This window comes from Pagrus major, chromosome 24, assembly GCF_040436345.1.
Source record: "Pagrus major chromosome 24, Pma_NU_1.0".
NCBI lineage: Eukaryota > Metazoa > Chordata > Actinopteri > Spariformes > Sparidae > Pagrus > Pagrus major.
In genome coordinates, this window is record NC_133238.1 from 5,651,710 (window position 1) to 5,665,043 (window position 13,334).

Here is a 13,334-nt window from a genome sequence, read left to right on the forward strand (position 1 = left end):
ATCAGTGTTGCAGACCAAAGGCCTTGACAAACTTGACATTGCGGCACAGAATCGGCAGCAAGAAGAAGGCTGGCAAACCGCAGCGAGAGCTGCGCTTTGCATGGTCAGAAAAAGAGGCAAAACTGCCTCGCCGCGGCCGGTGCGCAATACCTGCTGAGTGTGCCCTGCATTTCCCCCCCGCGGTCCTCAACTGAAACAGAGAGTCTGGAAGCGCCCGAGTGTTTGTGACGTTTGGTGGCCTGCGCCCAACGAGCAGGCTTTTCTCTCTCCACAAACCGGTCGAGTAGAGCCTGGGATAATGTGGGGACGGGCGTGGCCAGGGATTTTGGTGCGCGATGAGCCAAGTGAGGCTCACCATGAGAAGAGTGCCTGGGACCACAGCTGTCTTGGCTGCTGTCGAGGAGAGGCGCTGTACTTACTCGGGTTTCTCTTCATAACGCACAAGTCTTTCGCCTTTTACTAAAGACTTCCGTGGAGAGGAACACCAATGAGTTGAAGATATTTTTGGCAGGCTTTGCCGTTTGGCTGAGCCTCGTGCATGTGTGAAAATCAATAAAGCCGGCCTTAACCAGACTCGGGGCTAAGCCACGGAGCGCTTGGGAGGAGCCGCTAAGCACAAGCCACTCCGCCGCGCAATGCAAATGGCACACCGCGACGAGTGTGAAGCGTGCCAGGAGGTGGGCTCAGGCAGCAGACGACTGGGGCTCATCGCTTCTCGGCCTTTTGGCTAAGACAGCGATCACTCCCTGCAAGCGGGATTATTTTCTCATTGTGGAAGTAATCCTTTGCGACTTGGGAGACATTGTTGTATTGCTTCTTTGCACATTTTTGTTTGTTATTATTGCACATTTGCACAGTGGTTTGTTGGAGACATCTAAGAGCCTGTCAAGGTAAGAAAGCTTTTAGTTTTTTTTTGCTTTTTGCTGTCTTATTCTTGACTGGTTTTAGGTGTTTTTACAGCCTTTTTTTAGCTTGTATTTATTTAACTTATTGTATTTTATTCATCGTTGAAGTGTGGTGTCTCCAGCCATGTCGGCTGCCCGTGCCGGCATGCGGAGGCACCACAGTGTGCGTTTTACCTTTTTAGAAAGAGATGGAAAGCTCCTGGAGATGTCCAGATTGGACTTCTCCAGGAAGCTAATTCAAAAGGCCCTTGGCTTTTCCCCACAGCAATTGAACTGCGTACTGTCTCTTCCCTTCAACAAAGGTTTTGATATTAGTTTTGTTACCGCTGCAGTGCTACAAGAATTTTGGCAACGCTTTGAAAAGGTTAAGACCCAGTTTTCAGCATTCAACGTGGAGAAACTGACTGACAACTCTCTGAAAGTGGTTATTGTTAGGATGTTCAATGAAATGGTGAATGCTGAAGATATATGCATGTGGCTGGGTAGATACTGCACTGTGAAGGGCCAGGCTACCAAGGTGAGGGATGAAGATGGCATCTGGAACTGTGCCTGGAGGGTCCCCATTCAACAATGGCAGGACCCCCAGGGGTACCAGGGCCTGAGGCATCTCCCATCCATGGTAGTTCTTGGTGAGAACAGGGGCTACATTCACTACCAGGGCATGCCCAAGCTCTGCCGCAAGTGTGGTGAGCATGGACACCTGGCAGAGGCTTGCCAAAACATTGTTTGCGGTAAATGCAGAGAAATTGGGCACTCCTTTGAGGAGTGTCCCAATGGCAGAAAGTGCAATCTCTGTGGAGAGACAAATCACCTCTTCAGAGATTGCCCAATGTCTTTTGCCAACAAACTGAAAGCCCAAAGAAAACAAGAATCGGAAATTGAAAAAGAAAAAATATTAAAGGAAAATGGCCGAAATGTAACTGTCGAAGTGCTAATTGAAGAGGAGGGGCTGGGAAATTCAAATCTCCCGCCAAAATCTGTGGTTGGAGGAGAGGAGCCCGGTGAGGCGGGACAAGGGGAGGGGCCTGGCTTTAACCCAGCAGAGGGTGCTGCTGAGGGAGATGGGGAAAGCCAGGCAGCAGGTGGAGCTGGACAAGATGGCTCGACAGGCACTGACTCAGCCAATAGCCTCATTACAGTCGGGGAGGAACAAGAGGAAGGAGAGTCCAGTGACACCTCCCTCCCCAATACCCAGCCCAACCTCAAGAGAACTGCATCTGAACTGTCCAGCTCTGAGGCTGATGCAGCCTCGGAGAAGAAGGGAAGGGCTGAGCTTGACTCATACAGTTCCCCTGTGGAGCAGCTCAGAGCCTTCCCTTCCAGTTCACCCGATCAGTGCTCATTTCTTAATATAGCACTACAGTCAACTCCATTGGAAAAGCGTGCCGACATGGCTTTCCGGAGGAAAGAGTCTCAGGCCTCACCCCCCGATTGCATGGGGATAGTGAAATGAGATCCTTTTACATTCCTGAAAGTCTGGAAGTTTTAACAAGTAGTCTTTTAATTTTTTATTCCTTAAAATGTCATACCTGTTGTTTTTACCAATTATACTCATGACCCTCAACATTTCCACCCTCAATGTGAGAAGTGTGAGGTCGGGAGTTAGAGCCCAGACTGTTTTATCCTACCTAAATTCTTTTACGTCAGATGTGTTTTTATTACAGGAGTGCAATCTGCCCTTTTTAACAACCTACAGGAAATGGGAGGAGAAATGGCCACTCGGTCAATCCATGTGGAGTGGATCAAACCACAACAAGTCAGATGGAGTGGCCATTTTAATTAAAAACCCCTTGGTAGTGGTGAGGGGCAGCACTGTGGTGAGAGACGGACGGGCAGTTTTAGCACACTTGACATACATGGGGCAGGATTTTAACCTACTCAACGTATACGGTTTTAACGACAAAAATGACAGGTATGACCTTTTAGAAGAACTGCAGTCCCACATGCTAGGTAGGGTGCCTTTAGTGGTAGGAGGGGATTTTAATTGTGTTTTATCCAGAACAGATAGACGGGGAGCAGGGGAAGATTTTAAAGTAGATAAAACATCGGTTTTACTGCAAGACATCTGCAAGGATTTTAAGCTACAAGACTGTTTTAAATCCATGCATCCTAGAGAGGAGGGCTTCACCTGGTTCAGTGGTGACGGCACCAAAGCCTCTCGCATTGACTATGTTTTTACACGGGACTGCCCACCAACTGATGCTAGATTGACCCCCGTTTTCTTTTCTGATCACGCAATGCTGTCATGCACCCTGACACTCTCTTCTGGTGTGACTGTAGGAAGTGGTCTGTGGAAGCTCAACTGCTCCCTGTTAGAGGACAGGGAGATAGTTGGACAATACAGGGAGCAGTATAGCCAATGGCAGACCCTTCAAGACTTTTACGATTCACGTGCACACTGGTGGGAGTGGGTGAAGACAAAGACTAAGGCTTTTTTTAGACAGGCAGGGAGAAAGAAAAAAGATAAGGAAAAAAGATGCATGTTGGGACTGCAGAAAAGACTACAGAGATATTTTAAACTTGTGAACCAAGGATTTGATTTTAATGACGACATTTTAGAAGTCAAAAAACAAATGTCAAAATTAGCTGAAATAAAGAGTCAGGGTATCATTTTAAGAAGCAAAGAGAGAGAAAGAGAAGAAGGAGAAAAATGCACACGATACTTTTTTAAGAAGATAGCTAGCAGAAGTGGGGTTTTAACAAAGCTAAAAAAAGAAGACGGGTTTTTAACTGCTAACACAAACGAACTTATTGAAACAGTGGAACTCTTTTACAATAAATTATATGAAAAAAAAGACATAGAGACAGACATTACAGAACAGGTTTTAGAATACATTGATAGGACGGTGGAGGAAAGTGTGCTTTTAACCCAGGATTTTACCCTTTTAGAGTTAGGTAAATGTTTAAAAAATTTTAAGAAGGGGAAGTCCCCAGGACAAGATGGACTTCCCCTGGAATTTTATCTGACCTTTTGGGATATCCTTGCACATGACCTACTTACTGTTTTTAATGACTTTGAACGACTAGACCTGTTACCTGAGAGCTTTAGAGTAGGGATAGTGACATTAATCCACAAAAAAGAGGACCAGACTGACCTGAAAAACTGGAGACCAATAACGCTTTTAAACTTTGACTGCAAACTTTTTAGCAAACTTTTATCAACACGTTTATCTTTGGTTTTAGGGGAGGTGATCCACCCGGATCAAGCCTGTGCCATCCCGGGGAGGAAGATCACCGACAGCCTCGTACTGATCAGAGACACCATCTGTTACGCGAGAGACAGAGACATTCGGCTTGTATTGCTAAATTTAGACTTTGAAAAAGCCTTCGATCGGGTCTCGCACCAGTACCTATTTCAGGTACTGCAAAAAATGGGGTTTCCTGAGAGGGTCATAGCGTGGGTGGGTTTGCTCTACCGGGGAATCAACAGCAAAATCCTTGTAAATGGGCAACTTACCAAAGCAGTGAATATATGCTGCGGTGTCCGTCAGGGTTGTCCGTTATCTGCCCTCCTTTACGTTATATGTGTGGAACCATTGGCACAGATCTTGAGAAGGGACAAATGGATCAATGGGGTGTCAATTCCGGGGAGTGGGGGCTTGGTCACAAAATGCCTTTTATACATGGATGATGTCAATGTTTTATGTACAGACCTTTTAGCTGTAAACAGGACCATGGACTTGACGGACTGGTATGGACGGGCCTCTGGAGCCAGACTTAACCGCGACAAGACCCAAGCCCAATTTTACGGACCATGGACAGTGACCGAGACCACAGGACTCCCTCTGACTGTGACCCTGACTGACATGAAAATACTCGGGGTAAAATTTGACGGGGAAGGGGGTGGGAGGAGCAATTGGCTTGACGCGATAGGGAAAGTTAGAAAGAGACTGGGATACTGGAGACTAAGGGGACTGACAATGGAAGGCAAGGTTTTAGTCATAAAAGCTGTGATTTTACCCTTGTTTTTACTAATCAGTTCTGTTTTTATCCCGCCTCGTAGAGTGCTTTTAGATCTCGATCGAGCCATTTTTTACTTTCTGTGGGGGTCCAAGTGGGAGCGACTTAGAAGAAACGTCATGAAGATGCCAAAAACAAAAGGAGGGAAAGATGTTCCAGACCTCCACCTGTTTTTAGGAAGCCAATACACCACACTGCACCTCAAATATGCCACATCCCCATCCAGAGATCACAAGACATCTGCCATGGCAAGATTCTGGATGGGGTCTTACCTCAGGACACTCAAGTTTTTACCTGTCGATCTTAGAGCACCTGTGTCCTTTAAACTGCCCACGGCCTATGATTTTATACGCAAATTTTTAAAAGATTTTAACTTGGAACAGGAGGAGCTGTCACTTTTAACCAACCACCGCTCTCTTCTCTCTCTTGTGCAGGAGCGGGAGCCAGTGAGTCCGGTGCGCGGGCTCGCAATCGGCGAGCCCTCAAGTGTTTGGCGCAATGTCAACCATCCCGTTCTCCCAAACAGATTACGGGATCTCTCCTGGATGGTAGCTCATGAGGTCCTCCCGGTCAGGTCCGTGATGCACTCCCGGGGCATGTCACCATCCGCCATCTGCCCCCGACCGGGTTGTGGCGCGCCCGAGTCGGCGAGGCACTTGTTCTGGGAGTGCAGCGCTGCCATTGACCTGTGGGCAATGGCCGGCTCCCAGCAATTCCCGTACTTGCCAGCAGGGGAGGTCCTAGATGCACAACTAGTGCTCTACGGGGTGAGCCAGAAGAAAAGAACAACAGAGGAATTCTCCAAGCTCTGGCTCACCCTGGCCGCCATGAAAGACGCTATATGGACCTCCAGAAACCTGCTGGCGAGAAAGCGCATGCAGATCCCCCCCGTGGCTACGATCCAAATGGCTGCAGCGACGGTCCAGGCAGCCGTCGCTGCTGGCGGCAGGCCTAGGACGTAGCCACATGAAGCATCGCCTCTGCGCTCATTCGGAGGTGGGAGCCGGAGCCACACACAAAGGTCAAGGCAGCGGCGGCCTGATCCTCCGGGTGTGGCAGGTGGGAAGGAGCAAGAGGCTGAGGGCCTCCTCTGAGCATCACCAGCGGGTACCCAGGGATCTGATGGGAGAGCGGGATGAGTTCCCCATGATAGGGACTCACCCCGCTCCTGCATAACAAAGACTTGAGAGCTTTTAAATGCCCTCCCTTTTTAAAAAAGACACACTGATATATTATACACTTACACTGATTCACAGAACGGACTTTTAATGCCACAAAGGAGCACTTTGTTTTAACATGTCTTGTGTATTTTAAGGCAACAATTATGTTTTGTTTTTTTAATCTGTAAACACCTTTTATTGGATATGATGGTGTTTTTTTTATGGTGGATGGTTATACAGATTTAACTACTGTATTGTTGCGGATGACATGTTGATTTTAAGTGTTTTCAAATTGTATTGTGGACTGTGTTCTGAATAAGTGTGAAAAATAGAGAAACTTGTGTCAATAAACTTTTTTCAAAAGAAAAAATCTGTTCTTATCAGTTTAATATCTGATACGTCCTCTATATGGGGACAACATATTAAATGGATTTTTAGCCTCGGGAGCTGAAACAGGGGCTTGCTCCGTTCACTCCACGCATCGACCCGGTATTGCAGCGCCGCCGGGAACGGTGCACCCCTCTCCGGCCTTGTTGAAAATCAATCAGTGTTGCAGACCAAAGACCTTGACAAACTTGACATTGCGGCACAGAATCGGCAGCAAGAAGAAGGCTGGCAAACCGCAGCGAGAGCTGCGCTTTGCATGGTCAGAAAAAGAGGCAAAACTGCCTCGCCGCGGCCGGTGCGCAATACCTGCTGAGTGTGCCCTGCATTTCCCCCCCGCGGTCCTCAACTGAAACAGAGAGTCTGGAAGCGCCCGAGTGTTTGTGACGTTTGGTGGCCTGCGCCCAACGAGCAGGCTTTTCTCTCTCCACAAACCGGTCGAGTAGAGCCTGGGATAATGTGGGGACGGGCGTGGCCAGGGATTTTGGTTGCGCGATGAGCCAAGTGAGGCTCACCATGAGAAGAGTGCCTGGGACCACAGCTGTCTTGGCTGCTGTCGAGGAGAGGCGCTGTACTTACTCGGGTTTCTCTTCATAACGCACAAGTCTTTCGCCTTTTACTAAAGACTTCCGTGGAGAGGAACACCAATGAGTTGAAGATATTTTTGGCAGGCTTTGCCGTTTGGCTGAGCCTCGTGCATGTGTGAAAATCAATAAAGCCGGCCTTAACCAGACTCGGGGCTAAGCCACGGAGCGCTTGGGAGGAGCCGCTAAGCACAAGCCACTCCGCCGCGCAATGCAAATGGCACACCGCGACGAGTGTGAAGCGTGCCAGGAGGTGGGCTCAGGCAGCAGACGACTGGGGCTCATCGCTTCTCGGCCTTTTGGCTAAGACAGCGATCACTCCCTGCAAGCGGGATTATTTTCTCATTGTGGAAGTAATCCTTTGCGACTTGGGAGACATTGTTGTATTGCTTCTTTGCACATTTTTGTTTGTTATTATTGCACATTTGCACAGTGGTTTGTTGGAGACATCTAAGAGCCTGTCAAGGTAAGAAAGCTTTTAGTTTTTTTTTGCTTTTTGCTGTCTTATTCTTGACTGGTTTTAGGTGTTTTTACAGCCTTTTTTTAGCTTGTATTTATTTAACTTATTGTATTTTATTCATCGTTGAAGTGTGGTGTCTCCAGCCATGTCGGCTGCCCGTGCCGGCATGCGGAGGCACCACAGTGTGCGTTTTACCTTTTTAGAAAGAGATGGAAAGCTCCTGGAGATGTCCAGATTGGACTTCTCCAGGAAGCTAATTCAAAAGGCCCTTGGCTTTTCCCCACAGCAATTGAACTGCGTACTGTCTCTTCCCTTCAACAAAGGTTTTGATATTAGTTTTGTTACCGCTGCAGTGCTACAAGAATTTTGGCAACGCTTTGAAAAGGTTAAGACCCAGTTTTCAGCATTCAACGTGGAGAAACTGACTGACAACTCTCTGAAAGTGGTTATTGTTAGGATGTTCAATGAAATGGTGAATGCTGAAGATATATGCATGTGGCTGGGTAGATACTGCACTGTGAAGGGCCAGGCTACCAAGGTGAGGGATGAAGATGGCATCTGGAACTGTGCCTGGAGGGTCCCCATTCAACAATGGCAGGACCCCCAGGGGTACCAGGGCCTGAGGCATCTCCCATCCATGGTAGTTCTTGGTGAGAACAGGGGCTACATTCACTACCAGGGCATGCCCAAGCTCTGCCGCAAGTGTGGTGAGCATGGACACCTGGCAGAGGCTTGCCAAAACATTGTTTGCGGTAAATGCAGAGAAATTGGGCACTCCTTTGAGGAGTGTCCCAATGGCAGAAAGTGCAATCTCTGTGGAGAGACAAATCACCTCTTCAGAGATTGCCCAATGTCTTTTGCCAACAAACTGAAAGCCCAAAGAAAACAAGAATCGGAAATTGAAAAAGAAAAAATATTAAAGGAAAATGGCCGAAATGTAACTGTCGAAGTGCTAATTGAAGAGGAGGGGCTGGGAAATTCAAATCTCCCGCCAAAATCTGTGGTTGGAGGAGAGGAGCCCGGTGAGGCGGGACAAGGGGAGGGGCCTGGCTTTAACCCAGCAGAGGGTGCTGCTGAGGGAGATGGGGAAAGCCAGGCAGCAGGTGGAGCTGGACAAGATGGCTCGACAGGCACTGACTCAGCCAATAGCCTCATTACAGTCGGGGAGGAACAAGAGGAAGGAGAGTCCAGTGACACCTCCCTCCCCAATACCCAGCCCAACCTCAAGAGAACTGCATCTGAACTGTCCAGCTCTGAGGCTGATGCAGCCTCGGAGAAGAAGGGAAGGGCTGAGCTTGACTCATACAGTTCCCCTGTGGAGCAGCTCAGAGCCTTCCCTTCCAGTTCACCCGATCAGTGCTCATTTCTTAATATAGCACTACAGTCAACTCCATTGGAAAAGCGTGCCGACATGGCTTTCCGGAGGAAAGAGTCTCAGGCCTCACCCCCCGATTGCATGGGGATAGTGAAATGAGATCCTTTTACATTCCTGAAAGTCTGGAAGTTTTAACAAGTAGTCTTTTAATTTTTTATTCCTTAAAATGTCATACCTGTTGTTTTTACCAATTATACTCATGACCCTCAACATTTCCACCCTCAATGTGAGAAGTGTGAGGTCGGGAGTTAGAGCCCAGACTGTTTTATCCTACCTAAATTCTTTTACGTCAGATGTGTTTTTATTACAGGAGTGCAATCTGCCCTTTTTAACAACCTACAGGAAATGGGAGGAGAAATGGCCACTCGGTCAATCCATGTGGAGTGGATCAAACCACAACAAGTCAGATGGAGTGGCCATTTTAATTAAAAACCCCTTGGTAGTGGTGAGGGGCAGCACTGTGGTGAGAGACGGACGGGCAGTTTTAGCACACTTGACATACATGGGGCAGGATTTTAACCTACTCAACGTATACGGTTTTAACGACAAAAATGACAGGTATGACCTTTTAGAAGAACTGCAGTCCCACATGCTAGGTAGGGTGCCTTTAGTGGTAGGAGGGGATTTTAATTGTGTTTTATCCAGAACAGATAGACGGGGAGCAGGGGAAGATTTTAAAGTAGATAAAACATCGGTTTTACTGCAAGACATCTGCAAGGATTTTAAGCTACAAGACTGTTTTAAATCCATGCATCCTAGAGAGGAGGGCTTCACCTGGTTCAGTGGTGACGGCACCAAAGCCTCTCGCATTGACTATGTTTTTACACGGGACTGCCCACCAACTGATGCTAGATTGACCCCCGTTTTCTTTTCTGATCACGCAATGCTGTCATGCACCCTGACACTCTCTTCTGGTGTGACTGTAGGAAGTGGTCTGTGGAAGCTCAACTGCTCCCTGTTAGAGGACAGGGAGATAGTTGGACAATACAGGGAGCAGTATAGCCAATGGCAGACCCTTCAAGACTTTTACGATTCACGTGCACACTGGTGGGAGTGGGTGAAGACAAAGACTAAGGCTTTTTTTAGACAGGCAGGGAGAAAGAAAAAAGATAAGGAAAAAAGATGCATGTTGGGACTGCAGAAAAGACTACAGAGATATTTTAAACTTGTGAACCAAGGATTTGATTTTAATGACGACATTTTAGAAGTCAAAAAACAAATGTCAAAATTAGCTGAAATAAAGAGTCAGGGTATCATTTTAAGAAGCAAAGAGAGAGAAAGAGAAGAAGGAGAAAAATGCACACGATACTTTTTTAAGAAGATAGCTAGCAGAAGTGGGGTTTTAACAAAGCTAAAAAAAGAAGACGGGTTTTTAACTGCTAACACAAACGAACTTATTGAAACAGTGGAACTCTTTTACAATAAATTATATGAAAAAAAAGACATAGAGACAGACATTACAGAACAGGTTTTAGAATACATTGATAGGACGGTGGAGGAAAGTGTGCTTTTAACCCAGGATTTTACCCTTTTAGAGTTAGGTAAATGTTTAAAAAATTTTAAGAAGGGGAAGTCCCCAGGACAAGATGGACTTCCCCTGGAATTTTATCTGACCTTTTGGGATATCCTTGCACATGACCTACTTACTGTTTTTAATGACTTTGAACGACTAGACCTGTTACCTGAGAGCTTTAGAGTAGGGATAGTGACATTAATCCACAAAAAAGAGGACCAGACTGACCTGAAAAACTGGAGACCAATAACGCTTTTAAACTTTGACTGCAAACTTTTTAGCAAACTTTTATCAACACGTTTATCTTTGGTTTTAGGGGAGGTGATCCACCCGGATCAAGCCTGTGCCATCCCGGGGAGGAAGATCACCGACAGCCTCGTACTGATCAGAGACACCATCTGTTACGCGAGAGACAGAGACATTCGGCTTGTATTGCTAAATTTAGACTTTGAAAAAGCCTTCGATCGGGTCTCGCACCAGTACCTATTTCAGGTACTGCAAAAAATGGGGTTTCCTGAGAGGGTCATAGCGTGGGTGGGTTTGCTCTACCGGGGAATCAACAGCAAAATCCTTGTAAATGGGCAACTTACCAAAGCAGTGAATATATGCTGCGGTGTCCGTCAGGGTTGTCCGTTATCTGCCCTCCTTTACGTTATATGTGTGGAACCATTGGCACAGATCTTGAGAAGGGACAAATGGATCAATGGGGTGTCAATTCCGGGGAGTGGGGGCTTGGTCACAAAATGCCTTTTATACATGGATGATGTCAATGTTTTATGTACAGACCTTTTAGCTGTAAACAGGACCATGGACTTGACGGACTGGTATGGACGGGCCTCTGGAGCCAGACTTAACCGCGACAAGACCCAAGCCCAATTTTACGGACCATGGACAGTGACCGAGACCACAGGACTCCCTCTGACTGTGACCCTGACTGACATGAAAATACTCGGGGTAAAATTTGACGGGGAAGGGGGTGGGAGGAGCAATTGGCTTGACGCGATAGGGAAAGTTAGAAAGAGACTGGGATACTGGAGACTAAGGGGACTGACAATGGAAGGCAAGGTTTTAGTCATAAAAGCTGTGATTTTACCCTTGTTTTTACTAATCAGTTCTGTTTTTATCCCGCCTCGTAGAGTGCTTTTAGATCTCGATCGAGCCATTTTTTACTTTCTGTGGGGGTCCAAGTGGGAGCGACTTAGAAGAAACGTCATGAAGATGCCAAAAACAAAAGGAGGGAAAGATGTTCCAGACCTCCACCTGTTTTTAGGAAGCCAATACACCACACTGCACCTCAAATATGCCACATCCCCATCCAGAGATCACAAGACATCTGCCATGGCAAGATTCTGGATGGGGTCTTACCTCAGGACACTCAAGTTTTTACCTGTCGATCTTAGAGCACCTGTGTCCTTTAAACTGCCCACGGCCTATGATTTTATACGCAAATTTTTAAAAGATTTTAACTTGGAACAGGAGGAGCTGTCACTTTTAACCAACCACCGCTCTCTTCTCTCTCTTGTGCAGGAGCGGGAGCCAGTGAGTCCGGTGCGCGGGCTCGCAATCGGCGAGCCCTCAAGTGTTTGGCGCAATGTCAACCATCCCGTTCTCCCAAACAGATTACGGGATCTCTCCTGGATGGTAGCTCATGAGGTCCTCCCGGTCAGGTCCGTGATGCACTCCCGGGGCATGTCACCATCCGCCATCTGCCCCCGACCGGGTTGTGGCGCGCCCGAGTCGGCGAGGCACTTGTTCTGGGAGTGCAGCGCTGCCATTGACCTGTGGGCAATGGCCGGCTCCCAGCAATTCCCGTACTTGCCAGCAGGGGAGGTCCTAGATGCACAACTAGTGCTCTACAGGGTGAGCCAGAAGAAAAGAACAACAGAGGAATTCTCCAAGCTCTGGCTCACCCTGGCCGCCATGAAAGACGCTATATGGACCTCCAGAAACCTGCTGGCGAGAAAGCGCATGCAGATCCCCCCCGTGGCTACGATCCAAATGGCTGCAGCGACGGTCCAGGCAGCCGTCGCTGCTGGCGGCAGGCCTAGGACGTAGCCACATGAAGCATCGCCTCTGCGCTCATTCGGAGGTGGGAGCCGGAGCCACACACAAAGGTCAAGGCAGCGGCGGCCTGATCCTCCGGGTGTGGCAGGTGGGAAGGAGCAAGAGGCTGAGGGCCTCCTCTGAGCATCACCAGCGGGTACCCAGGGATCTGATGGGAGAGCGGGATGAGTTCCCCATGATAGGGACTCACCCCGCTCCTGCATAACAAAGACTTGAGAGCTTTTAAATGCCCTCCCTTTTTAAAAAAGACACACTGATATATTATACACTTACACTGATTCACAGAACGGACTTTTAATGCCACAAAGGAGCACTTTGTTTTAACATGTCTTGTGTATTTTAAGGCAACAATTATGTTTTGTTTTTTTAATCTGTAAACACCTTTTATTGGATATGATGGTGTTTTTTTTATGGTGGATGGTTATACAGATTTAACTACTGTATTGTTGCGGATGACATGTTGATTTTAAGTGTTTTCAAATTGTATTGTGGACTGTGTTCTGAATAAGTGTGAAAAATAGAGAAACTTGTGTCAATAAACTTTTTTCAAAAGAAAAAATCTGTTCTTATCAGTTTAATATCTGATACGTCCTCTATATGGGGACAACATATTAAATGGATTTTTAGCCTCGGGAGCTGAAACAGGGGCTTGCTCCGTTCACTCCACGCATCGACCCGGTATTGCAGTGCCGCCGGGAACGGTGCACCCCTCTCCGGCCTTGTTGAAAATCAATCAGTGTTGCAGACCAAAGGCCTTGACAAACTTGACATTGCGGCACAGAATCGGCAGCAAGAAGAAGGCTGGCAAACCGCAGCGAGAGCTGCGCTTTGCATGGTCAGAAAAAGAGGCAAAACTGCCTCGCCGCGGCCGGTGCGCAATACCTGCTGAGTGTGCCCTGCATTTCCCCCCCGCGGTCCTCAACTGAAAC

At 47.6% G+C, this 13,334-nt stretch overlaps 2 non-coding genes and 2 pseudogenes across 2 annotated transcripts; all 4 read left to right on the forward strand.

Moving 5' to 3' along the window:
* Positions 1–415: 415 nt before the first annotated feature.
* On the forward strand, positions 416–530 carry LOC140992514 (U5 spliceosomal RNA). Its single transcript, XR_012178090.1, has one exon. It is a non-coding gene; the product is annotated as a U5 spliceosomal RNA (small nuclear RNA).
* A 5,841-nt stretch (positions 531–6,371) lies between these two features.
* On the forward strand, positions 6,372–6,548 carry LOC140993060 (U2 spliceosomal RNA; annotated as a pseudogene).
* Positions 6,549–6,984: 436 nt separating this feature from the next.
* LOC140992515 (U5 spliceosomal RNA) lies at positions 6,985–7,099 on the forward strand. Its single transcript, XR_012178091.1, has one exon. It is a non-coding gene; the product is annotated as a U5 spliceosomal RNA (small nuclear RNA).
* Positions 7,100–12,940: 5,841 nt separating this feature from the next.
* LOC140993050 (U2 spliceosomal RNA) lies at positions 12,941–13,117 on the forward strand (annotated as a pseudogene).
* The last annotated feature ends 217 nt before the right edge of the window (positions 13,118–13,334 follow it).